General features: G+C 40.2%; 1 protein-coding gene and 2 non-coding genes across 8 annotated transcripts in view; all 3 read right to left on the bottom strand.

Moving 5' to 3' along the window:
- LOC143213364 (uncharacterized) overlaps window positions 1-21,291 on the bottom strand; it is a 66,132-nt gene extending 44,841 nt beyond the window's left edge. For 3 of the 6 annotated variants that reach the window (XR_013009963.1, XM_076433133.1, XM_076433134.1), the window contains exon 1: window positions 6,342-9,975. The gene's annotated coding sequence lies outside the window, so the exon portion shown is untranslated. Of the gene's footprint in view, window positions 1-6,341; window positions 10,240-10,350; window positions 10,586-11,297; window positions 11,601-12,692; window positions 13,003-13,379; window positions 13,659-14,051; window positions 14,190-14,452; window positions 14,638-21,052 lie in introns of those variants that run through there. The other 3 variants (XR_013009961.1, XR_013009962.1, XR_013009964.1) reach the window with 2 other exon arrangements.
- Trnas-aga (transfer RNA serine (anticodon AGA)) lies at window positions 20,687-20,768 on the bottom strand. The gene has a single exon. It is a non-coding gene; the product is annotated as a tRNA-Ser (tRNA).
- Window positions 21,292-25,157: 3,866 nt separating the features above from the next.
- On the bottom strand, window positions 25,158-25,239 carry Trnas-gcu (transfer RNA serine (anticodon GCU)). Its single transcript has one exon. It is a non-coding gene; the product is annotated as a tRNA-Ser (tRNA).
- Between the last annotated feature and the right edge of the window lie 215 nt (window positions 25,240-25,454).

The following is a 25,454-nucleotide window of genomic DNA, read 5'->3' as shown; positions in this document are numbered from 1 at the left end:
AAGACGCGATAAGATCACGGAAAAATCTGCGAGAAGGTAATTAAAACTACCGGCAGATTATTCGTCATAATGTCCGCGAGGAACATTGTCGGAACAGGTTTAAAGGAAATCGTGCAACTTTGGCGAACGCTCGCGAAGTTTGTTGGCCGTCGCGAGAGACCGTACGGCGAATTCGGTTTATCAAGGCGGCGAAAACTTCGGCATACTTAATTTTCGTGGTCGCCGGCTCAAGAAAGTTTAAATTGGAGAAAAATAGGGGTCCCGCGCGTCCCGCTCGCGCGCTACGATACGTTGTTATCCTGTCGGACCCTCAGCAACTTTCCCGATACAAAACAGAACACCGTTCGCAAATTTAACTTTAATAAGTTAACAGAGACAGACACGCCGGGGAGAAAAGAGTTATCGAGTTACGTTTCTCTATAATTTTCTCGCGACGCGGTGCCGCGAGCCACAGACAGTTTCAATCCCAGTTAGTTGCTCATTGTCAGGACGAAATTCAACTATTCCGCTCAGATTGTTTACCATTGCAGCGTCGCGGAAACTGTAAGAGATGAGCCTTTGCTTTCAGACGGCGAATGCCTCCGACGAAAGGTTGTTGATCGAAGGTGCTCGATTATTCGAAACAACTGGTGTATTACTGTCCCGAAATAGATTGAAATCGACACGAACCAGGTCAAACAAACAAACAAACAAACATATCGGAGCCGATCATCGTAGATTTTCATGGAATTTTTGCGGGAACTCGATGCCACGAAAATATTTCACGTGTGGACGTTTTTTATCTGCCATCGGTCATGCTGCCACGGTAAAAACAACCCTAAAAGAAGGCGAGAGGTGGACTGTTTGATTCAGTATTTTGGGAACTAATAAAGCTGAAAGACCGTTGTCAATCATAGTTGGTTTTCTAGTATTTTTACTCTATTGAAGCATATAATTCACTCGATCACTGCCAACCTTTATCATTCCATCATTGTACTAACTCTTTCTGCTTGAATAAAAATGATATTTTTTTATTTATGTATTAGTCGGATAAACAGAGTTTTCTAAAATCTGCTTGATCAGATAACTGGATGAAACTTGATAGTTCAAAAAGAATTACATACTTAAGTACGCAATATTCCCACTTAAGTAATTCTTTTTGAACTACATATCAAGTTTCTTAGAGCTACCAAGTTTGTTGATATACATATGTGTGTATGACGCATGATACAGAAATTAATACTGTTCTGAGTACTATTGTTGTACATATACATTCCAGGAACCGTATCTGCGCGGTCCCGTGACATTAAACTTCGCGATATCTTTAGGTTTGAAATCAGAGATAGAACCGCGGCCGTCTGTATCCCCATGCCGACATGACTCACGTTTTTGATATAAAATGTTATCGACGAGTTATCGGACTCATTCAATCAAAGCCTAGCTTTGGAACAGAGAGCATCGATACATAATTACCATTTTCGTTTCATTACTTTTGTATTCATCAAACTGAAACTGATATTTTCGCCTTCAAGGTAACTTCAAGGTCACGGTGTGTAGGACGTCGAACTCATCTCGATGCCGACTATCACATTGCATTATGAAAAATGCATGTAAAATACGGTAATCTTGAAAAAACTGTTAAAATGACCTTCACAGAATTTTTTTTATTACCATCTGATGCACGCCTTATAACTATGTACATCCTATTTAGTTATTTTTTCTTACTTTTAATAGTAGCGGAAATAATTTAGGTGTTCGAGTTAAAATAAACACCCTGTATAAATAACGTTCAAAAGATATCTCTGCCTTTCTCTTTATTACAAAATTATCTTGCTTCCCAAAAACCAACAAAGTTACCGTGATAAACCAAATATGCTTAAACCAAACATGATCCCTACTCCCAACTTTGATGGCAGTTTCCGTAGATTCAATGTGAGCGATGATAGATTAAAAAGTAAGTTTACAAATATTGTTCATTTTGTCAACAAAAATGATATTTCTTTGGTGTATCAATTGGATTAAAAGAGTTTTCTAAAATCTGCTTGATCAAATAACTGAATCATCCTTTATTAAAAAGTATGCAATATTCCTGTTTAAGTAATTCTTTTTTACCAAGTTTTTTTAGCTACCAAGTTTCCCCAAGATATTAAACCAAACATGATCCCTACTCCCAACTTTGGGGGCAGTTTACGTAGATTCAATGTGAGCGATGATAGATTGAAAAGTACGTTTACAAATACATATTGTTCATTTTGTCAACAAAAATGATATTTCTTAGATGTATCAATTGGATAAAAAGAGTTTTCTAAAATCTGCTTGATCAAATAACTGGATGATCCTCTATTAAAAAGTACGCAATATTCCTGCTCAAGTAATTCTTTTTTAGCTACCAAGTTTCTCACAAAGTTTGCTACCAAGTTTCCAAGATATTAAACCAAACATGATCCCTACTCCCAACTTTGAGGGCAGTTTCCGCACAGTCAATGTGAACGATGATGGATTAAAAAGTACGTGTGATATTCTTTCGCACTGTGCATACTATAATAAATGCATGAAACCCGCAGTCTAATAATAACAGTAATAGCGATAACGGTGATCACATATTCGGTAGAAAGAATTTTTCCGGGTGAAATCAACGTGTGAAAGCGACTTGATGCGTGTAAACGCATGATTCGAGGAAGAATTGTGCAAGTTTTGCGGCGGTTTGTAGAACACGTGCAAATCTCGCCGATCATTATACACGAGGCCATCGAGATCGGCCGACTGAATTAAATTTGATCGCGGGCCCGTTTGTCATTCATGAACCGCGATACGCAAGTTCCTGTGTTGCGACATAATGAAAAATTAACGGTGAAATCACCCACCCGTAATCAAAACGAGAAAGCTCCTTGTTCCCTTCCGTCTAGCAAGTTCTGCACGCGTGTTGATTAATTACAGCTAGTTAACGATTCAATTTTCTTCCCGCCGCGCGGTTAAGTACTTCTCGATTTCTCGAAAAATTTCGATCGTCACGAGAACTATTTTTGCATTTTGCGTTCGAATAACGCAATAGAATAGATGACGGGTCACCACGATATCGTTACTTCGTTATCGGAATCCATTATCGTATGCGTGTTTCCGTCGTAATTCACGTTGGAAACATATCCGGCCAAGCAAAGGGGTACAGGCTCGAGTCGTTGGATTCCATCGGTCAAGCTTTTGCACCGTAATTAAAACGCATTATCAAGAGGGGAAACGAGAAGTCTCGTTTTTCTATTTTGCGCGTTGCCGAGACGTGAAACGCGACACGCGTTCACAGGCACACGCGAAATTCACTCGACAAATGCAGGTTAACGGTCCCACTGCTGTAAGAGCAGAAACCGATTTGCTTTGTTGAACAGAATATGCATAGTAATTCCGAGTCATACGGTCATGCGGGCGAGAGCAATTTTCGGTTTTTGGAACTAGTACTGTGAACAAAAATTAATATACTCGGCTGTGAATGTACAGTAAAAATTTGACCAACAAAAACCCTCGGGTCGGAGCTATTTCTTAACCTTCGCAAGGTAACGTGGCGTCTCAGAGACTCCAGCTTCAGATTTTTGAAAAGAATTTTTATATGAATAAAATTAAATCTGTTTGTTTACTTTTTATCTCGTGTTGTTCTTTATCCCAAATATATTAAAACGAGGCTATTTGTGAAATTCATTTGTCGATGTCCAAGAGATCCCACCTTATTATTTATGTGTTATTAGACCTTGCCTTGCGAGGGTTAAATCGTAGTTTTTGTGACCGCGCCGAACGTAGAAAAGGATAGCGCGAGTAAACACGGACCGCGCGGCCGAAGGCGCGCTACATACCGTCGATGAAACCATTAAGTACAGTTCAAATTATATCGTGTTTATAGTGTCATTTTAATAAGAAAAATGTCACAAATAAGTTTGTGAAAATCCCATAAAAAAGTGATGAAAAACACAGAAATTTTATTATTTTATTTCTACCGTAAAAAATCGGAGGGTTAGAAAAAGAAATTTTTCCTCGTTTCAAAATTTAGACAGTTCCAAATGTATTAAAACTTCCATGATTCTTACTTTATTTTATCTTAATGCTATGATGTAGGTGTATTTACTTCTATAAATATATCCCGTTGCCATAAATATCGATTTTATTCGTAATTTACTGATATCTTTTTAGAAAAGTCGACCGACACTCCCCAACTCACCCTATACTCCAAAATGATTTATAGAATACTCAAAGGGGTTGAAATTATTTCCATACACTTAATCATAATTTCAGTCTCTCGCCCTCGTAATAAACAGGGAAGACTTTATTGAAAATGATAATAATTTATCAAACCTACCAAGCAATTTTAATGTTTTTTTTAATGTTAATGTCAATTTTATTTTGTATAGTAAATAACAAATAAATAAAAAGCGATAAGCGTGCATTAAAACATATTTCTTCCATCCACTCTTTTTATATCAATTTTACATTTATTCTTCTAATAGAGCTGTTTCGTTTTATTACATATATATTTCCTATGGTCAATATTCATTGTATATGTCATCCTAATCAATGTAGAAATTATATTTTGTATAATTACATCATGTACACGTGCATGTATCTATAAAGAATTCATTTAATCTGCAGGATGAGTATTGGAACGTTTATACATGTACAAAGAATGCATTTAATTTGCAAAACGAGTATTGGCATAAACTAATAAAAGAGAAAGTGCCAAGTAATTGCAGATTTCTCCGAAACTGTAATAAAAGTAGTTCTTAAGAAGTATTTGATTCGTATCTTTTTATCTGACAACCTTCATATTGAGGAGGTGAAAACATCCCTCGGAGCTGGGGGTGGGAAACATACTTGGTCGAATATCTTGGGAACTAGTAGAGCCACAAGAAAGTTGTAAATGGCAAAATTGTGTATTCTTGAATAAGGAATCCAGCTGTGCAAGCAGATCTCGGAAAACGTCATTCCTCAAAATATGTATCGCCGAAGTTCGCTACCTGTTTGATTTTGCGTTCGTAAGAAATTCGCCACACGGGAATAATACGGAAAAAGTTAAACTATAATGATCTCTTATAATGCAAAATTAAGGGTATCCGTATTCTACATTCGAACATATTTATATACGCAAAAGCATATAGGAAAATTAATTAATATTTGACCACAAAAAAGAATTCCTGAAATCTATTTGCACAATTTTATCGTTTAATCAAAATATACAATTTTGCAACTAGTAATAACGTTTTTCATGCTCTCACAGTTTTCAAGATAGTCGACTTCCAGTATAGTTTTGCAAGTACTAAATTCGACTAAAGTTTCATAAAAATGTTGTTAACATCGCTTGCAGTTTTTATATAAAACCAACAGCGGTCTGGGATAAAAATATGCAGAAACGAATAATTTCAGATACGAAACATTTTACATCTGAAAATTGATATAACAAAAATGTAACGAACGCGAAATATTTAAATGCAAGCAGCGAGTCATTAAAATGCGCCAGTCCTACATACGTGCATTATCGGAGAAGTACCCGTCGGTAATGCGTTAAACCAATTTCAATGAGATATCGACATAATTATAATTGCGACAGCACGCCGATTCCAACCCGTCTGTCCTAAATTTTTTACTAACGTTCATGCCAATACCCAAGATAATATAAAATCGTTTAATAAATGTAAATGCGAACTTTCCAATCTTTAACCAGAGGCAATAAAATGTTTAAATAAAATCTCGTACCGGTTTCCCGGTTACTATGACAAGGGTTGAAAAGTAGCACGGAACCGAACCTACCAAAATTTGTCGATGCACCGTAATTCAATCGAAGGTTTTGCTACGCGGGCTTACACTCTAGCGATCATGAAACACATTTGCCCCCAGCATATGTGTCACTCGAACATACCCGAAGCACTTTAAACAAAGCCAACGTCGAAGGATAAAACCAAAATAGAAACTGAACGAAACGGAACAAATTCGAGACGAGTCCCCTGCGTCTAACCTAATTGAAATCCGAAATCGATCTCTCGACAAAAAGACAACGAGTTTGCCATCGATAAAAATACGAACAGTGGGGTGCTGAAATATAAATCAAGGTTAGAAAGAAACTCCACCTCGGAAACTGGTTAACTTTTCAATGAACGGTGTCCGCGATCGAGCGATTTTCCTGTTTTTCTTTCGAGCATCCAGGACTGTTTATCGGTGAAAAGTCGATTCGAGATATCACACTCTGAAATCGACGGAGACATCGGATAGGGGTTCGGTGGATCGTGACAAGTACAGTGACCTTTCGAAGAAACGGTCGGACAGGGATGAAGTGGTTGTTTCTGCGAGCAGAAATACTCGCGGGACGAATGAAATTCGAATTCACTTACGTTTAGAACTCCACAGTGTCCGGCGGGGCCACATTTCCCGTGCGAGAGCGGTTTACCGGCATCTTCCTGACAGTCGTCGCTGCTCGTGCTCGACTGCTTCATCGTTTCATCGCGGGTCACGTGACAGCACTGATAAGCGACGAACGGGGATAAGGGCCGCGAGTTTTCAGTAAGGAATCGCGAGAAAACAGGAGAACCGAAACACCCACGGCCAGGATCTTGATGTACTTCGGTCCGCCACGACGCTTATCGCGCTGTAAACGCTCGGTCACTGGCGCACGCTCCCAGGCCGAGCGCATCGATCGGAGCACCCTCTACCACCCTGCCCTCTGATTGGCCGGCCGACACTGCGCGCGCAACCGGCACCGCTCGCGCACGCGTTTCACACCCTTGAAAAACGGCGCCTTAAGGGGGTATCCTGCTTTGAATGCCATTTTTTTCATAAGTTTATCAATTTTTCTCAGACGAACTACTGAACCTGCTGCATTCAAATTTCGCATACGTATCTATGGATACTTGAAATATGTCGATTAGTTTCGCCAAGTCGAAACGATCGAAACTACACGAGTTATATACATATATTCTTATAGAGGGTGTTTTAAAGGGGCATTCTGCTTTGAACGTTGCGAGACAATTGTCGTGAATCTTTTTCAACTTGATAATCTAATGCTCAAATTAGTTTTTGTAATGAATCCAACTATATACTTCTTCGTCATACAGAACAATTTTATTGGGGGTAAATATTGACAAAAGGGGACCCAGTTCTTTTTCCTATACATATGTATACCTGTTCCTCTGTCTCCCAAGGTCCCCTTTTGTCGATACAGTAGGAACTCGATTAATCGGCTTAATCGGGAAACAAACATCCCGGATAAATTAAGGCCCAATGGACATAATTAAAATGTACAATTTGAAAAATTTATTTCCCTTTATAATATAATCGTATTTAAACGGTTATTTGTTTATAATCTGTATCCGGTTAATCGAGGTCCTATTGTATTTACCTTTTTTTCTGGGGTTCTATCTCGTCCGTAGTAAATACATGTTTGAAGGTCATATAAGACAAATGGTGACGCCTATATATAATGCAAACCGATCTCGAATATAACACGCATTTAATTTTAAGCGAAAAAATACACGCAAACTGCACGCAGCATGACATCGCATAGCATAGCATAGTATACCATAATCACAGCATAGTATAACATACTACAGCATACTACAGCATAACATAGCATAACTTATTGTTAGCTTAGCTTGCCGGTGGATTCCTTTACCATTACTCTGTAAGCAAATTACACATTCAGTTGCTTTTAGCGGCAACATCCGGTAGAATGGCATAGTTTGGAATAGCTTGTAAGATCTACATCCATTATATTGTTTATATGTTTTCTTTATTTCTTAAAACTCGCTAGTTTTATTATGCTATTTGCTATCATCAATTTTTCACGGGTAAAATATTTCGTTGCACTCTTTAACCCTCCGAGTGCTCTGCCGGAGTTTACTTTGACCGGGAACATCCAAATTGTCATTTAAGTACTCAATTTGAAAGACTAATGTGTCTACACGAGATATCGTCAAAAGTAAATTTTTAAGAATCATTAATTAAAGCTGTGAACAGTCCTAAGCATTGACAATTATATAGCTATAAAAATCGTCCGTTGTCCGAGGGTTAATCAAATAATAGCGTCCTGTATCAACGTCTTGCACTACGATTCATTTACCGTTGCAGTGATTAAAACCTCTTTGACGTCCATTATTTCTTAGAAGAAGAAGAAAGTTTACATATATTTTATGCCTATGTATTTTTCGGAAAGGAAATTAATAACAAACATGTTTTTGATGTTACACTGCAAAGAATTAATTTTGTTAATTGTTATGACGACGTTCCAACACTGTGAACTGCAAAGGAGTGAGAGAATTCTTCCATTTAAATAGCTGTGTTTAACTTGTCGAAAGTACTTATTCCTAGTCTTAATAATAATATTTAAAAATGATGTTTGGAACGTTCTAGCATGTGCTTCAAGGCGAGATTGACAGGTGAAACGTACTCTTTACCGGGTTCCGCCGTGGTTTATTTGAATCCAGAAACCGACAAACGGAATCAAGTATTACCGCATGATTTTCAAGTGGACCGCCATGACTGCGTGCACTTACCGTCAAGCAATTACATATGCTTGTACACACAACGACGCAGCTCGCAGTCGCGAACAAACGTTCGAAAATTTTCGATAGCAGTCGCGTAGATATGTGCCGATGAAAATTCCGCCCATCGAACTTCCTGACAGTTATCCGCGGAAACATTTCGAATAAAGTTTCATTCCCGGAACGGTTCCCCGGCGTTTCCGGCAATCAGGATCGGCACGGTTACGCAACCGTTAGGTTGTTACTTGTTGCCCGCGAACTATTCTATGCGAACTGGCCATTCCAACGGCATCGTGTATCCTTGTAAATAGAAAATGTTTATCGTTACGTACCGCGCCGGGCTGATTAAAATGGAATACGTAACCAGGAAGCTCGTCCTCATCGTTACACGTTTATCGAGTCTTAAAGTTTTCAAATACAGTTTGGTCGCGTGTAAAACGCTCCATTCTCGCAATACTGACCGGTGCCAGGTCCGCGCGGACCCGTTGTATCTCCGTTGCGTAATCGTTTCACACTAATTATAAGTTTCTAGCGTCGAGATTATTAATTCTTTGATGCCCCTAGCAGTCTACATGCATTCGGTCACTTGTTGCTCTAAAGCAGCCACGGGCGACGGACGCTCTCTGGCTTGGAGCTTCGGGTTTGCCACGGAAGCAATGTTTCGGAGCTTGATAAAGACCCTCTTTGGGGGCTCTAGGTTTCATGCAGAAGTAGTGGGCACACATTTGGTCGTGCCTAACGAATAGTTATGGAGCAGTTTGCGAATATGGGCGTGGCTTCGTAGCTCTCAGCTCTGACTTGTGGCTCGCGGGCCACATTCGTGCTCACCACTGCATTGAACTGTTAAAGAAGAACAGAGCCGGTGAAGTAGTTCTATCTTCCTCTCTCTCTCTGTCTCATCCGCGAGACGGAGGAGGCCTAAATTCCTAATTGGGGACACGAGTGCCCCGAGTGGGCGTGGTTTCGTAGCTCTCTGAACGGAGGTGTGCACCAGAGAGCGACCTCCGCCCACGACTGCTCTAAAGCAACCAAATGCTAAGAGCCTATAAGCGACAGGCAGTGAGATGAGAAGACGAACAGACACGCTTGGTCTGTATGTATTTAAGCTAGTATGTATTGGCTAAAACGGTCACTGTGTAGCGCGTGACGTCAAAGAGTAAAGATTGGGACTAACGATGGACCCTTCTTGCCCCTGTGCTGTTCCGCAGCTGATCTTCTCATCTCATGACGGTAGCAGCGTTAGCAGTTTACGTGTGGCGAGGATTAACGACAGCGACGTCCTTTACGAAACTAAGGAGTGGTCCGAGTCGTCCTAGGGTTTCCATACGATGAGCAATTAGCAGCCGCTGCTCGGTAAAATGAACCATGTATTTGAGACCGGCGAGGATCCACAAATTCCGCGATAGAGCGCGCGCGGCTGCTGAAGCGAATACGATTGGTGGCGTTCCATGGAAAGTGTTCCTCGCATTCGTTGGATCTGGAATGTCACTCGCGCGGAACGCGAGGCGGCACGGTTCTGCTCGAAAATATTTGAGCGACGCTGCCGGATGTCCTAAAGGACGTCGTCAGGGAGGAGTCATAGCTGATCAAGGTCCGCCTGGCGTCCTCGCACCAATTCCAGAAGACGAGCTTCTGGTTCCTCGCCTCCAGGTCCATCAGCAGCAGGGCAAGGTTCTTGGCAACGGTCGCGTCGATTCTGTGCACGTGACGACCCTCCACTATCACCGGAATCGTCTCCGACCTGCTGTCACACCTAAGGGAACCATAGCCATCACGGCATACGGAGTAAATAAAGTGAACCAGACAAGCCGGAAGGATTTACGGTCGAAATTACAGAGATGTAAGTGACGTGTGGTTTACTCACCAAGACATGACGCACTCGCGTAGATACTCCGCGGCCGGGTAGCTCAGAGACTGTTTCGGCGATACAAACAGAATCGTCAGTCCATCGACAACGCGTTCCTCGATCAATAAGCCCGGCCTAGCCGCGAAATAGAGCAGGAGAATTAAATTTACCGCGATCCCGGCAATCATCCCGTATTCCGGCCCGATCACCAGGCAACTCAGGAAAGTCACCGTCAACGGTATCAGATCGATCTCTACGGGCAGAGGTAAACATCCGATTTATCGAACCGTGTGCACACCACCGTCAGCCTTTCTTTGTTAACGGGGAACTTCTGGTCTAGAACCTTGAAAAAATCGACTTTTTGCATTCCCTTAACCTTTCCCGATCCCACGTCGAACCTAGACTCGACGTTAACTTTTGCAGAACTGTTTTTTTGTTTAATCATTTTGTTGTGAAACCTTTACCAACATACCCGTTGACATTTTCCTGATTGAAATGTCAGCAAACGCCACCCAATACGGAGCATATAAAGTGACCCAAAAATTCGCCCCTTTTGCGTTCCCTGATTTTGGAACTTTTTGTGCCAAATGATAGCGTAGACATCAAGACATGATTCAGTGCAAATTTTCAAGTTAAATTGACAATTATTTCCTGAGGTATCAGTGGTTCAAGTACTTTAACGCGTCACCTAAAATGTAACTGTCGTATCGTCTATCTTATTAGGTATCATTTTAAATTGAAAAAGATAAGACGATTACAATGGTACAAGTTTCATTAAAAGAAATATCAAGAATTAGAAAAATTGCAATCTTTGCTTGGCTTGCGTTGCGCCGGTACTCGACTCCTCGCTGGCTCGTTCGATTGATTGGTTCCAAGGAGGATCCCCCAGTGGTGAGGATACAATTTTGACAGTTTAGAGAGTTTTACGTCAGTTACAAAGATAATACTGTAATCGGATTTCTTACTTTTCGTTCTCCAGAGCACGCCGAAAATGCGGATCTCGAACATGTAGTACATCGCGACTATAATCACAGCTGCGAGCGTCGCTTTCGGGATGAACTCGAAAGTCGAGGTCAGAAGGCCGCACGCTAAAAGCACCAGGCATCCGGTGATTACACCGCCCATTGGTGTTTTTACGCCCGACGCGTTGTTTACGGCGGTCCTTGTGAAGCTGCCCGTGGCCGGCATCGAACGGACCAGGCTACCGAAAATGTTGCAAAGTCCCAGAGCGAACATCTCCTGATTAGCATCGACCGTTTTCCCTTTCGCTGAAACAAAAAAAAACCCGTTTCGAACGTGAGTGCCTCCGCAGAATTCACCGGGGCTTCGCTGCTTTTTAGAACTTTAGCTCTTTCAACGAGCACTGCGGTGTCTCGATATATCTGAAAAGCTCGGGACCGAACTGTCACTTACAAAGTGTACAGACAATGTTCCTCAATCTCTTGTTCTACCGTCGAGCGTAGAAACGGATACAGGCGAGACAATACTGATTCGATGATACAACTTTCTCGTTACTAATTGTTTTAGTATGAAACCTTCACCGACGCATTCGTCACGTTTTCAGGATTGAAATGATACCAAACACGACACCATTTGGAACGTACCTACTCGTTTCATTCACGATAAAGCAGAACCTCGATCATTCGAACTTTTCATTATTTTGTAGGACTTTATTTAATAAAACGCCAGCTTCTCCGGCGTTCACTGATTTTTCTCCACACGAGTATTATTAAGTTGAAAATGATCGCAGCTTTTGCCCGTTTAAACTTCGGTGGTTTGTTTTCGAATAAATTTTTATTCAAATCGGTTCATGTAACGCGCCGTTTTAAAGCGCAAAGGTCGCTCTATTGATTTATGCAAATAGTTTTGTTTTCACTGTTTCGCGCTGTTCACTCCACCATGTCGAAGTAAACACGGAAAAAAGGAAATTCAAGCGATTCTATCGTGCGGTTTGAAAATTTTTTAAAATTCATCAATCGAAAAAACCTATATTGTTTCATGATAACGGCCGACTGCATATCTCGCGAGTGACTCTGCGCAAATTGAATGAATTGGGCTCTAAGTGATTTTATCTCATCCGATTCATTCCCCATCTTTTCGATCAACTACTATCTTTTTCGGAATTCTAGCAATTTCTTGCGATAAAAGGGTTTAACAGACCTGTTTCTTCTCAATGAAAATGTGCAGAATTTTCATGGTTCCTAATTCAATTAGTAAAACACGTCCTAAGCGCGGATATGCTTGCGCTAAAGTTAATACGGTTTAAAATCGCAATTATTTCGTCCGAATTGAATGTCTCAAACGACGTAATGTTGAAAGCGAGATGCGAAAATGGTTTAATCCGCCTTTGAGGAACTTACCGAAAGATTTCGCGATGGCAATGCTCTCCAAAATGGCAACCAGAGGCACTGATACGACGGTGCTTCCGAGTTCGGTGACCGACTCCATGAAATTATATGTATGATTCCCGCTCACGATGGAGAATGGCGGTGGACCAAAAGGCGGTAAGCCTTCCGTGATGTTTCCAGTAATTTTGAAAGGTTTAATACCGCTCGAGAACAATGAATAGCTTAATATTATTCCGATGATAACGACTATGGCGTTTCTAGCCAGCGACGTGAGCCACAGGAACTTCTGGAACGGTGTTCCGGTCTTCTTGCCCGGCAAATTCTGTTTCAACATTTTTCAAACAAACTTTTATCTTGCCACTTCGAAGAGAAACTTCTTATATTACAGGATTTAATCTTCAGTGTAATAGCGTATAGATCGAATCCGACAAAATCGAACTTTTTATCCGCGCGTGTTAATAAAACAAAATTGTATGTAGATCGCCAAGCTGTCCCAGAGAAATCATCGGGGCATTCTCCTTTGAAGGGATGAAAAAGTGGATTCTACGGATTTTGATGAAAATCCTCATTCTACTGAATGATACCTCCACAGAAGAGTACCTTTCTGATCGGAACAAAAGGATGGCAATCTTCTTGGCGGATCCTAAAATCACTGAAGGATCAAACCTTGTCGAGACGATTTAGATAGAGCAAGCATACCTTCAAGCAGACAACTACAATCATGGAAGAGACTCCTAGCACGGTGTCCCAAAGGGTGATCTCGTTCACGTGATCGACAACTTTGACAATGGCGTCGATGAACGAGTCGCTTCTGCCGCTCAGACCAAGAAGCGTCCCGAGCTGAGACGTTGCAATTATTAACGCGGCCGCGTTGCTAAATCCGGAGATCACCGGCATACTAACGAATTCCACGAGGAATCCCAAGTGCAGCAATCCCATCAGCAGAATAATGCAGCCGGACAAGAAACAGACGAACACCTGGGGGAAAGAACGTCCTCGTCGAACATCGTACTGTAGAATTTGCGGATTAACCCTCGAATGCTTTTGACAATTTCATCGCAACTGTAACTAGAATAACCAGTAGCTCGTCCTACATATTTCCGAACTTGTGACCGATTTCGAGAATTGTGAAAATTCGCCGTCACTTCTTGGAGATCTAATACAATAACGATCTGGTTACTGGAAAGCTACAGTTTAAATAAAAGAGTTTGCAACTCTGGTTCCAAATGAACCCGAGTCCCGTCGCGTCGTCCGAGGGTTAAACGCGACTCGGGAGAGGGTGCACGAATTTTCGAGCTTGAGATAAAGAGCTAGCCGAAGGAAAGCTCGCGGAAAAACGATGGGTAAAAAGGAGCGTGTAAGTGCACTTACGGCGACGTCCTCTCCGAGCCTCATAACGTTGTGCTGCGATAATAAGGCCATTATCGCGGTAGGGCCGACGGTGATGTCTTTGCAGCTACCGAACACCAGGTAGACGAAGCATCCCATGAAACTGCTGTACAGGCCGTACTGAAGTTTTCAAAAGTTCAACTAAACGGGAATCGGTTTTGCGCAGCTATGATGTCGGCTCGACAAAGCGATCGGCGCACGTTCTCGACCGATTCTCAACGAATTCACGCGGTTTCCGCGGTGTTCTTACCGACACGCACGTCGGAAACTGGCAAAGGTCGAACCGTTTCGATTCGAACTTTGTTTCCGAGCGTATCGTTCCCGAACGTGGAAACTTTCCGCGGGAAAGAAAGTTGAACGCTATTGAAAACGGGCGTACGCACCTGAGGTGGAAGTCCAGCGACAATCGCGTAAGCTATACCCTGCGGTATAGCAGTCAGACCGACTGTCAGCCCTGCCAGAGTGTCCTGCAAAAGTTTGCTCCAACTGTAGACGGGCAGCCATGCCAATATCGGTATCCTCCGCAGAAGAAGCCGCTTCAGATCGATCCTCGAACTCGCGCTTCGCCCTGAAACTCGCCAAACCACGACGATTTATTTACGACGAATTAATTAGTTCGCAACTAACTACGTGGTCTCGCAATTTTTCAACGGGTCATCGGAATTTGATGCTTCTCGAAGGTTGCATCTTGCCCCTCGAATCGATGACACCGTAACCTTTCTCGTGTTCTAGAGATACGATGAAGACTTCGAGGAATGTTGTATGGATCTTATGGAACAGTTAGGCTGCCGAGAATGTCCCCTAGAAAGTCGGTATCGTATCTACCGACGAGGACATGCTGCAGCTTGCGATTGCAGCGTTAACGGCGTATGGTAACGATATTCCCGAACACAGATCTATCTCGAAACCTGTTGTATTCTAATCGCGGAATAATGTGGAGATAGCAAGGAAATGCTACCAAGCCGAATTTACATTTTTGGTTCACATAGGAAATGATAAATCTGAGCAGACTATCGCACAAAATCAAAAATGTAATATCCTTACTTGTCGCCACTGGCGAGTACACTACTCCCGACATGTTTGCGAAGAAGCTGCACAATTTTCACCAAGGAAATTATAGTTCTATCGGTCAGAATCGAGCGAATATACTTTTCGCGTTGTTACAGGCAAATGGTAGAAACGATAGAAATCGATCGTAGCGAGATAATCTTGCCTCAAAGACGAATGAAAGAGCACTCCCAGCCAAGAACAATAGCCACCGGATGAGAAACGAGGAGAACCGTAATTATGTCCGAAGTAGGAGACATTGCAACATGTTGATTATCATCGGCTATAACCCGTTAGTCGTTAATGTCCTCGTGATATCAGCCTATTCGTTTGAAATTGCCAGCAACCTTATCATTTCCTTCCCATAAAACAAGACCCATTAAGCATTAGCCTGAGCGTATAGACGAGGTATGGCCGAACAATGCCAATCTGTTCAGTCTGTTCGCGTGTGCTGAAAAATAAATGCGTTTTCGGTTCATGGTGTACACGTAAACGGGAACTGATTGCCTCATGGACGCGAGCCGGATCGAAGAACCTACGGCGAGGAGCAAAATTGAACCGATAAAACCATTTTCTTGAAAAATCATTATTTGCGCATTTATCCTGAACATCTCAAGGAGCACGTGGTTTTGCATTTAGTTTAGCTTATGTAGTATACAGGGTGGTTCACCTAAACGTGGCCGCCTAAGTATCTCCTTTATTTATGATGACTAGACTGCGGATCTTTATGCATTTATACCAAAACTGAGTAGATGAAATTCGAAATTGTTGAAAAATTTTGGAAATTCAAGATGTCAGTATACGACGTCCCCTCTATTAAAATCATTAAGGGAAGACATAACATTCAATTTAGTTTCTATTTTTTGCAATCGATGCAGACACTTTTTATTTTGCATAAGATTGCGGATTTTATGCATTCATGATAAAATTGGCTACGCGCAATTTAAAGCAGCGGTCATATTAAGAAGATTTAAGGACATCCGTGTATTAGCTTCAATTTAATAAGATAATTAAAACATGAACAAATTTTTATTTGGCACCCGAGTCTTGCAAACAATGTAAACATATTTTTATGTTGCATAAAGATCCACAGTCCAGTGATGACATAACAAATGTTTTTAATGTAACGTGAATGGTATCACAAGGTGAATGCTTTGCTAATTTTTTTCTCAAGGTTATTCTTTCCGGAGTTTTAAAGGTTATCGATATTTTTTTTCCTTGTAAATGTATATTTTTTCATACATCCTGACGGTATTATTGATATTTTGTGTAGAATTTTGGGTTTATTTGGACCCAGAGCACAGTTGTCCGGACGGTCATTTGGTAAAAATGACTTCAAAGTGAATAAAAATTATAATTCGAACAAGCAATTAAAAATCTCCATTTCATAAATACCATTATGGATTATTATTTATTTTAAATCAGAACATGATTTTTCAGGCAGTTCCGATAATGGGACAAAAAACGTTTTAAACAAATCAACTTTTAGCGATCTACAAATAGCAATACAAAAAATTTTTCAGAAAATGTTTATCCTATAAAAAATCAAGGTCACCTTTATTTTTCAAAAATCAATATATATTTTTGTCTTCACAATATTGTAGCTGATGTCAAGACAAACAGTGCTAAAATCTTAATGAACTGCTAGATCAGTGTTTGGCGAATTAATGAAATGAACTGTATTCGGAAAAATAGAAAACTAGAGTACTGTCACAATTATGTTTTTGATCTGCAAGGTTCGTGACAATGCCCCAAAATGTTTTTGCCATTGTATTTAGGATCATTGCAAAACGTGAGCAAGTTTTATTGTGTCCGGTGCTAGGGGACACTGCACGATTTCTTAAAACCATTACCGAACTGTCGATTATCACTTCATTTCTCGAATATCGTTAATCCATAAATACCGCGGAACAGAACAAATGAAGTACTACATGCTTCATTCATTTCAGAAAAACCTGAAGTGTCAGTCATCAGGGAAACTCTCCTATCGCTTCGTGGAACCACTGGGTTTACACCACCTGCTACGAAACATCCTGTACAAGTGTCCGATTTCTCGAAGGTACCTACACAGCACCATAATTTCGGATCTGCACCAGATCACGTTCGATCCAACGAGTCCGCGCTGCTACCGCGATGGTCCCACCTCGCTGACTGTTCTAGATCGCGGATGTTCGCCGATCGCATCGATCGGTGCTCGATGATCGGACTCGCCTAGAGGCGCCGCAGCAACCAGGGACAGCTTTTTGGATAGACTGACACGCATCACGAGTCCGCGGTTCTAATTAAGAGCCGCGGTAGACTCGACGCCTTTTTTTCGACGAGCAATCGTACACCGATAACACGATTCAATGGATTAATCGGATCGCGCAGATAACACAGCATTCGAAGCTGCATCGTATTGACACTACGATTCCGTCTGATAACGGATCACATGACTAATCCTGACGGTAAGGTCTTGTTCAAACTCGCCCGAACCCGTGATCGGTCGTTAACAAACCAAACGACGCGAATACCTGGACGCGACGTCTCAGATACCAGCTATTATAAATCGTGGTAGCTGACGGGTTTTAGAGAGCCGATTGATCATTGGCTGACAGCTGGTCCGCTTCTACCCTCTTATCGCGATGATACGGAAATGACAGTGTAATTACCAACAGGCGATTGATAGCCGCTATCGTCACAGCAATGTCCCGATTCTACATGTGAAAACTTCGGGACCGAATTGTCACTTGCATCGTGTACGAATGCTGTACTTCGATCTCTTGGAAAAGAGGCGAGACAATATTCGATGATAATACTTTGTTGCTTTCGATTATTTTTTAAAGTAATTTTCACCGACGTACTAGCCACTCTTTTCTGATTAAAACGACACCAAACAAGACACGATTTCAATCGTATTTGTGTGTTCAATGCACGATATACTAGAACCTCGACTATCCGAACACAGTAGTCATGTTCTAATCAGCCGAATATGCGTGTCCCGATAATAGAACAGTTATCTGGCTGAGCGGCCAGATTAAATCTTAGATTACAACTATTTATGATGCTACTGAATCACTAATTGAACAATCAAACATCCTCCGAATTGCGTCATGTTTGGACTCATTTTAATCAGAAGTACAGTCAGTCGAATTAATATTCGGACGCTCTAAAAGAGACGATAACTTTTTTAATATTGTACTGTACAATTTGAACTTTTTTGGGAAGCTAGAACAATTAGTTTACTACAGGATGTGAAAAGAAATTTTTTCAAATATTGCAATTCATCGGAATTGTAGAAAAAATACAACTTTTCTATATATGGGTCTATATTGAAAATTAAAAAAATATATTTTGTAGTTCTGTGTCAATCAAACATATTCTGAAAATTTCGTCAAAATCGGTCGACGTTGTAATGAGCCAGAAACGTTTAAAGATGGTAAAAATTGCAGATTTTCACGATTTTCGGCCTATAACTAAGAATTCTTACATCTTTCAATGCCTGTCGTTTTTTCCCGAATCAAAACGTACTTTTTAAATGTTTAATATAGATTCACACAAAAAAGTTGTAAAATGCAACTTTTAGTATTTTTTCTACAATTCCGATGAATTGCAATATTTGAAAAAAATTCTTTTCACAACCTGTAGTAAGCTAATTGCTCTAGCTTCCCAAAAAAGTTCAAAGTGTATAGTACAATATTAAAAAAGATATCGTCTTTTTTAGAGCGTCCGAATATTAATTCGAGTAACTGTATGTCAGCAACGTGTTAATGAAAATTTGGCGAGATCATGAAGAACAAAAAAGGTTTTCTCATTGAATCAATTCGGTCTCACCGACAGATCTTGTGGAAAGTCGTGAACATTTTATGAAAAGAAAAAAAGTATGAAGTGACGATATTGGACACTGATGAAGACGGATAATATAGAAGACTGATGCACGACTCTAATAAATAAAGCGCGCACGAACGCATTATCGGAGTAGGCATATTCTTCAGATAGAGAAGCGAAATAAACAATTCGTGGAAGTAAGTGGGAGAGGTGACGTTAAATCGAGAGTACATACCTGCGAGTACCACTCTACCACCTGTACGGTATTGGATTAAAGTTAATCAAGAATTGATAAAGCGAGCCGTGCTCTCGACATCTTTGTATGAAACCCGGTGCAGTAAAAGCGGAATGCTGAGCCGCGAAATTAGGATTGTGTGTCATCTAAAGTCGCGAATCAAATGCTCCAAATGGACGTATCTATTTAGTCGCTAGATTCTTAGATTGCCAACCTTCATCGATGTTTTTCACTACGAATTTTCCAAGGTAGCAAACAGACTAGTAATGACAACTGTATTAATATACTCATACATATTGACATTTGCTCAACGTAGAACAATGTTTGAATAATCTTTTTACAGCATCTGTGAAATCTTCGGCTGTGTTTGCTCGGATCTGATCTTGCGACAAGCAATAGGAAAGCGTACGATAAACTCTACCGCGTCATTGGCACGAAAAACTTTCTGATTTTTGCAAAGTATGATCCGCGTATAGGCGATCGTATGAATATTTACTTTCAGCGATTCTTGATAGACTTCGCCAGCGAGCTCATTGGCGTCCGGTGTGTATCGATCGTTTCTAACTGGAAGAAAGTTTGTAAATGACGAGCGAGACGATTTTATATCGGAATAGAACAAAGACATTGTTGTAAGCAACGGCGTGCGTCACGTGTCGCGATCCATTATCTTTATATTGATTGCTCAGTTCGGAAGTCTGTGGCATTATCTCGGTTGATACACGTACTCACGAATTAGCCTTACACTACCGATGATGACAATTCGCGGATTCCTACCGAATCAACCGATTTATCGAATAATTGCCGACTAAATCACATCGGCGGATTCTCATCTTTATTGCGAGGCTGCCACGGACATCAGTAAAATTGTTATCTCTGACTGATACCGTTTCGGATATCGTACGGCAGAGGGGAGTGTAATTTTAACACGTCTCACATCCTTGTCCCATTATCTTCTGATCTCGTGTAAATAAATAAAAGTTATGCTCGACTCTCTGGCCGACTGGAGGAAGACGTCGTCTTTATCGTCGATAAGCACTTGCTCTTAAGATCACGATTCGAACATTGTTTTTCATAGTCCATTGAGCCTCGAAAATCGAAAAATTTTGGTGCAAGAACCTCGCAATGTAAGTATGGTTGCAAAACGAAAAGCTGCAGAGGATAGGTTTGATCCGTTCATCGTAGTATTATAAGATCGTGAATCTTTACGCAAAATAGAAATTGTCTGCGTGAATTGCAAGAATCGGAAGGCGAGTAGAAACTTTCGTTCTTCAATAGTTCTAATAAATTGAATGTATTGAGTCGTAATATAAATTTGTTGTTGGCTATAAGTAGTCAACGATTAAAAGTAAAAATGCTTTGTTCGTGAACAAAATTAATGTTAAAGAATTAAGACGTGAAACGAGTGCAATTTAGTAAAAATATTTGATAGAACATTTCAGAAAAATCGTAGAAGTAATCAGAAGCGAACTATAAAATGTTGGAGGCTATTTAAAAACTCCAAAATAAAAAAAAAAAAAGAAATCCACTTCGCAGTCGGTAGGACTCGAACCTACGCTCCCAGAGGGAATCTGATTTCTAGTCAGACGCCTTAACCACTCGGCCACGACTGCTCCGATGTACAGTGTGTCTCTTAAATTGAAGAAATACTAACTCGTCTTTATATAACAAGTACACAACATTAAATAATAATATAATTAACACCGACTGTCATCGCGTTCCGTAGCTTTCACGATCACGTATAACGATTGATCTAACCAACGAAACAGCATTTCCACACGGAGGTTTGATCGATCGACGACATAATATAGTAAAATGATCTAGCGACTAATACTTGATGGAATTAACAACGACTACATATTACGAAACGAATCAAGAATTCGCCAATAAAACTCACTCAACAACGGCGTTGATTCTCCGATGCTCCTCTCGTACGGCATTTCTGCATAATCAAAAACTATATCGAGGCGGTTACGTGTATACACTGGAAAACACAAAAGCCTTGCATGTCCCAGCGGAAAAAGAACGATCCGAGAGCATACTGGCATTGTCGATAAGGCAGAGCATGATTGGTAAAGCGACTGCGGCAATGTTATCGTCGGGACGCACGCTCACAACACCGGACTTCGTCACACAAAGTTGCTATAGAACAGAGTCGTTCCGCTTCTTTTTGAATTACGATGCCCAATCATAAAATCATGCCGATTATAGTCGGCGCACGACTATACATGCCACGGATAATCATGATCGTTCTGCGAATCGTTTCGTTTCCTCGGACTAAAATGGTCCGTAGGTAATTTGCTCGCGCAGAACAGATTATTTATAAATTGTCTGATGGGATGCAGTATCCTGCAAATAGATTCAAACTTAGAGCAATTGGAATTCAAGTATTTGGACTGTAGAAATGTTTTGGAAAATAAAAATGGTACGTCTACGAGTACTTGTGGCGCTTATGAGTAGATCGCCAATTTTTATGCAAAATAAGAATTATTTCTATTAATTGCAAGACCTAGGAACCTAATAGAAAATAGTACTTCTATGAGTACTTATGGTGCTTATGAGTAGATTGTCAATTTTTATGCAAAATAAGAATTATTACTATGAATTGCAAGACCGGGAGCCTAATAGAAAATGATACTTCCATGAGTACTTATGGTGCTTATGAGTAGATTGTCAATTTTTATGCAAAATAAGAATTATTACTATCAAGTGCAAGGCCTAGGTACCTAATAGAAATTTCCATTCTTTTTAATGACTAAAGAAGTTGGTTATAATTTCTCCACTCATTTTCGTCATATATGCACAAAATCTGCAGTCTACTTTATGACCATATTACTTAAAATTTTGATTTCTCGAATCACTGTTTTATTAGACTGCGATCAATAATATAAACAGCTGATTTGCTGCTATATTAAAAATGGAAAAGTAGCAACTAATTCAACTTGAACTGTTTTCGAAGTGTGACGAAATGCGGAACAAGCAAATCCGTCATCAGGAGGTTACGGTAGATGATCTTATTTCCTACTGATTATCGAATCGATAGCCTTGATCAAAAAGATATTGCCTCGCGTGTGCCGCGATTCGCGAAATAATTGTATCAACAGATCGTCTTTTTATTCGACAGATATGATGACACCACGGTGTCCTTGCATTTCTGTGCAACATCATGATGAAATATATTTACGTACATCGCTTTGTTATTGGCGATGATGATTAAGCCGAACTTTGACAAAACGGACACGAATGATTGGACAAGTTCTATCGTATAAATAAAAAGTTACCTTTGTTCATCAAACAATTGACTTTATTTTTTTTTCGTGAAAAGACGCAATATATTATCTAATAAAACAACTTTTTCGAATCACTGATTGGCTACCGCTCGATCGAGTACAGGTAAAAGTGTGTCGTTATGTCCTTGCAAAAGTGTAAAATTCTGATTTCGTTACAGGCTGAGTTCTATCGCGTTAGAAGTGACAGGAGACTCGCCAACATCGATATTGCAGTCGAGCGACTTACTTGTATTCATTCATACATAATTACTCATTCATATATACATTCGCATAGCTCGCGGGTGTATGCCAGTATAACAAAGGTGACTGGCACTTGCACGAAAACAATGCACCTTGCCTTGTTCGAGGAACAAGTGTTTTCATATGCACGTGTGCCATCGAGTCAAACAATAGTTAATTCATTCTCGCTCGTTGATCACTGATATTTTAATTGGTGGCATTCAAAAAGCAGCAGAGTGCACGTCCAATTTTTCGTGACGATAGACTTCATAAAAAGTGCTGCAGAAAACGCCGCACGCATGAAACAATGGAAGATTAATTCCAGAACAAGTAAAGGCAAACATTCATGGAATTGAAATTACTTTTAAAGATATTGTCATAAAAGTGGTCTGCTTCAAATATAAAATGTAAAAATTGAATTTAAATTATTTTTGTTTCGACGTAATATAAATCACGCGAAGAGGAAACGCTCGTTCCGTAATCTTCATTATTCCAGTTCCGAAAACAACGAATGTTACGTTCCACGACATAATTAGATTGCAGCTCGATTGGAATTAATCTACCGCTAATGCGCAGTTAATGTTACAAATAGATTACTGCCGTAAGGAAAATCCATTTATCACGGACTCAATCGTCACCGGTGCTTCATTTCATAAGCTCGGAACGATTCTACTCCGACAAACGATCGAACGTAAAATAAAGCGACACTCGTTAAAAAAATCATAATCAAACGCATAATACATTCCGCGTTTACGTAATCGATTGCGCAACGCTAAGAGCCGATCGACGCGAAACTGATACCTATTCGAGGAAAATGCATGAAAACTCGGTGACCGTTAAATAATTCTTTTCTTTACCAATTAAGTGCAAAACAAAAAGTAACAAACATTTCATTCCTTTACGCGCGCTAGGCAGGACTTTTTCTCGAGCTCCTTATCTTTCTCTTTTTACCACGCTTATATTAGCTTGCCGAGTTGTCGTTGTCGTTGTTGTATGCTTTAAATCTTGTAATCGAATTTTAAACCACTTCCCGATGAGCTAGAGACTTGAAACAATGCAATATTAAAAAACAAATTTTAAAAAAAACTGTGCGTTCAGGAGAAAAAAAATTTTAATATTAATCGTCACACCTCGTCCCGCGAACCTCGGTAGTACGTCATCGCGTTCAGCGATCCCCACTCCGCGCGCCAGCGCTCCCTACTCCACTACGCGTTCCCACTCCGACTCATCGCCACTCCACTGACCCATTTCGCACAATTCCAGTTCCATTTCGGACAATTTCGGACTCCATCAAGAGACGTCGTCTCTCGGACTCATCCCCTCATTCTTCCTCGCATATTTCCATATCTTGCGTTTCTATATCTTACTATTTCATAACAGTATTACTATATCTAGCATTCCATTTAAAAAAGACGAAAAAGTAGAAGATAATTTTTTTAGACATTAGTGACTATAAATAAAAGCGTGGAGCGCCCACGAAAATTACGTCAATATAGTTCAGCGCTCCACGCTTTTATTTATAGTCACCAATGTCTAAACAAATTATTTTCTCCTTTTGAGTGTATTTTAATATAAGCATGGGGTTTTTAAAAAGTTTTTTTTATATATTTTTTTTATTACCACGCTTATATTAACCAGCCGTGTTGGTGTTGTATGCGTTAAATCTTGTAATCGAATTTTAAACCTCTTCCCATAGTCCATAGTCCAATCTTGCTTGTATGTATACACCCTTGCTTCCGATGACAATGAAAGTAGTGAATAAAGTATTATATATAAAAAAACTTTTTAAAAACCACGCTTATATTAAAATGCACTAAAAAGGAGAAAATAATTTTTTTCCTGGTTCTCCATAAAACTTTTCTATCTATTCCGACCCTAATTTTATAACAGAAGAAATTTTGAACTAGTTGCCTAAAATTTTGGGGAAAAATATTATTAATCATTTAATTGGATTCAGTATTGTATGACGAACCCGGAAAAGAAATTATTTTCTCCTTTTTAGTGTATTTTAATATAAGCGTGGTTTTTGAAAAGATTTTTTTATATATTTTATTTAACACTAAACCTACCAAGCTCAAAACATAAAAGTGAAACTCCTCATAAAATTGAGAAGATTGAATTGACAAACTTTGTACGCTTTTCATTATACTATGTGCTTACATAAAGAAGTCAATTCAGTAATAATTTGAATAACTATGGATCAGAAAACCGATTAATTGACCGTGGTAGGTGTAGTGTTAAACATATTGTTTACGTTGTGATAACTAATTGAGATCCTTTATTACATCACTCGTTTCGAAGAAACGATCGGGTTCGCATCAAAGTGATGCGCGGACGGCGCGCGCACAATTACAGTTTACGACGTATTGTTTTCCTTCGGTATAAAGAATTTTCACAGCTTTGAATTCTTTGAAATTCCGTTTTTCTTTAGGAATGTGTAGAAACATGTGGACATGAAGCGTACTGAATTTTCGCGAGTAACAAAAAGCGAAACGACGAGGATGGGATTCGAACCCACGCGTGCAGAGCACATTGGATTAGCAGTCCAACGCCTTAACCACTCGGCCACCTCGTCCAGTGACAAGCGCTTCTTCATTGAGCCTATTTTTACTTCGCCGTATACGTCGCGTCTTTTCTCGTCTGTATATCTTTCCCCGATGCTGCCCTTGTCCCTGACACTGTCTAAATGTCCTCAACCTTGCACGGCACAATCGATAATATTTGTTCACAGCGTGCGAAACGATTCTGTCGTTCTGGCTCATTGAACAGGAACAGCCGCAACGTTCGAAC

Source organism: Lasioglossum baleicum, chromosome 11 (genome assembly GCF_051020765.1).
Source record: "Lasioglossum baleicum chromosome 11, iyLasBale1, whole genome shotgun sequence".
NCBI classification, from domain to species: Eukaryota; Metazoa; Arthropoda; class Insecta; order Hymenoptera; family Halictidae; genus Lasioglossum; species Lasioglossum baleicum.
This window is presented reverse-complemented; position numbering and strand designations above follow the sequence as displayed.